A 2,500-nucleotide genomic window follows, 5' to 3' on the forward strand; every position below is an offset into this window, starting at 1 on the left:
TACGAGCTGGGAGCCAACACTGTATTTTTTTCTTTCTTTCCCTTCATAGCGAGAGGGAAAAATACGTACTAAAAAATTTCCCATGTCAAAAAAATTCAAACATTTAATTTTTTCATTTTTGTTTTCATTTTACAGTTTCATTCTCTCTCTCTCTCTCTCTCTCTCTCTCTCTCTCTCTCTCTCTCTCTCTCTCTCTCTCTCTCTCTCTCTCTCTCTCTCTCTCCTTTTTTGCATTAATATTTTACTACACTCTAAATTGACCAAGTTTATTCGGTAAAGAGGGATCCACTACGTTCTGTTATTTTCCTTTCCTCCTTTTCCTTTCTTTCATTTTCCTCTCATATGAAGTTACTCTTATTTATAGTTTCATTCCCTCCATCCCTTTTTTTTTCTTTCTTTCTTTTTCGCATGATTTTTTTCTACTACATTCCGAATTGATCAAGTTTATTTGGTAAAAATGTATATACAACGTCCTGTTATTTTCTTTCTTTCCCTTACTGAGGATATAGAAAACACATAAAACTAGGAATACTTGTGCCCAGTTTTCTTGTTCGCATTATTTTTCCCTGCAGTCCGAATTGATCAAGTTTATTCCGTAAAAATGCACACACAACACCCAGTCATTTTTCTTTCTCGTCCTTACAGAGAATATAGAAAACGCAGAAAACAACGAATACTTGTGCAAGGTACCGTCCTGTCATGTGGCGCGCGTTCCTCCACCCCAGAAGCTATAGACAGCCCTCCCATGCATAAATTTACAGCCCAGACAGCCTTACAATCCTCCAGCAAATCCCTCCTCCCGCAGCCGAGAAACCTAACTTAATACAACACCATAACGCACGATACAGCCCCGTGACACACAGTACAACCCTACACTACTGTACATATATGGCTCATATTCAGAACCACTTGGCTATCTGACCATGATTATTTTGAAAGGCGAAGGAGATGATTGGCCGGGTTCTCAAGAGTGTTTCTCCTGTTAATAATGCAGAAATCTTGTCAATCTCTCATTAGAACAGTAAAAACGCTGTGTAATTTCAACGAGACTTTTTTTGGAAGTAGTGGAGGTGGGAGGCAGAAGTGTTTCAGAATATGGTCCATAACCCCGTGACTATCAATACAACCGTAGAACGTATAACAGAATCAGAATCCTCATACGTAAGCAGCACAACACTGTAACATGCAACACAGTGCCCACAACAACAACAAAAAAGTCGCACAAAACAAACCTCACAGCCACATGACACGACACAACTCTTTAAAACGCAATCAAAATAAAAATAAATAAATAAATAAAATAAAATAAATAAATAAATAAATAAATAACCCCAAAGCAACAACCCCCCATACTTTGCAACCAACACAACCCAAGCAACAACCAAAACCCTCACCTAAGGTCAACCGCACCGCTGTCACCACAACTTACACCACAAAGCACATTAACTCACAGCGGAATCCAAAATTCACCACCGCTCACCTAAATTCCACCACAACAAGTCCCACAACTTCCTTTTACATGCCGACCCTCGCCCCCTCCGCAAGACCATCCCGGTACGCCCCCACGATTCTTATGGCTCCGCGGAGTGGCGTCGCGCTGGCTTTCTCAGGCGGACAAGGGAGCTTCAAGCGGTCTCCTGTCTCTCAGATTTTCCGGCGTGAATGAACGTTGCCTCGTATCTTTCTTCCTGCAGCGGAGGTCAAAGGGTGACGGCTTCTTTTAAAGTTTCTGGGTCAATGAGGTGTACTCGTAGTTTGACTCGAAATTTTTTTATGTGTAAGTGTACATACGCAAGTTGTTTATTAGTTTTCCTTTCCTTGTGATGAATGTTTGATGGTGTGTGAGAGTGAATAAAAGAATGTTGTTTGCCTTGCCTCACAGGAACGCCTGACCCACATTTCGTTTCCCCCTTGTCCCCAAGTTTACGAGGTTACATGTAAAAGGTCAGAGGTGATCTTACTAATTAATGACGAATGCGGGGAGCGGGGCGAGCATTCCGTGGTCCTCGAGATAGGCAGGCGTCTATATGATCTCGCTGACGGAGGGGAGACAGCACGGAGGAGGATGGAAAGAGGAGAGTGGGAAGAGAATAAGGGATAGGGAGGAAGGTAAGTGGGAGGGATGGTCTTGCCAACGGCAGTGTGAGAAAGTCAATATTTTGGTCGCAGTTAAAGAGGACTGGAGGAAAGGTGGTGAATGCGAGCGACACTGAGCTACGGGTCGCCTGCTAAGGAAAGAATACTGCGGGCTGCGCCTTTTTATCCGTCTTCTTTAACTAATTTGTGTACCTCAGGTATAACTTGCCCAAAATTTATAGTTAAATAAAAAGTATATGTCCGCTGCAAACTTTCGTGGCAGGGGAGGAGGAGGATCCGTTCCAGCGATAAGGGCCAGGCTGATTGACACCTGTTAGTTACGCAGCGAGGCAATATTGACGCCTCACTCAAGTTTCGTATTAAATATTAAATCTTGTCATATTTATCAGTAAACTGAACACGA

At 42.6% G+C, this 2,500-nt stretch overlaps 2 protein-coding genes across 7 annotated transcripts in view; one reads left to right on the forward strand and one right to left on the reverse strand.

The window, feature by feature from the left end:
* The window catches only part of LOC135105560 (uncharacterized), a 30,710-nt gene that overhangs the window by 17,627 nt on the left and 10,583 nt on the right, over positions 1 to 2,500 (reverse strand). The window lies entirely within an intron of this gene.
* Positions 1 to 2,500, forward strand: part of LOC135105565 (uncharacterized) — a 19,820-nt gene that overhangs the window by 11,750 nt on the left and 5,570 nt on the right. The gene's annotated exons all lie outside the window — the stretch shown is intronic.

Source organism: Scylla paramamosain, chromosome 12 (genome assembly GCF_035594125.1).
Source record: "Scylla paramamosain isolate STU-SP2022 chromosome 12, ASM3559412v1, whole genome shotgun sequence".
NCBI lineage: Eukaryota > Metazoa > Arthropoda > Malacostraca > Decapoda > Portunidae > Scylla > Scylla paramamosain.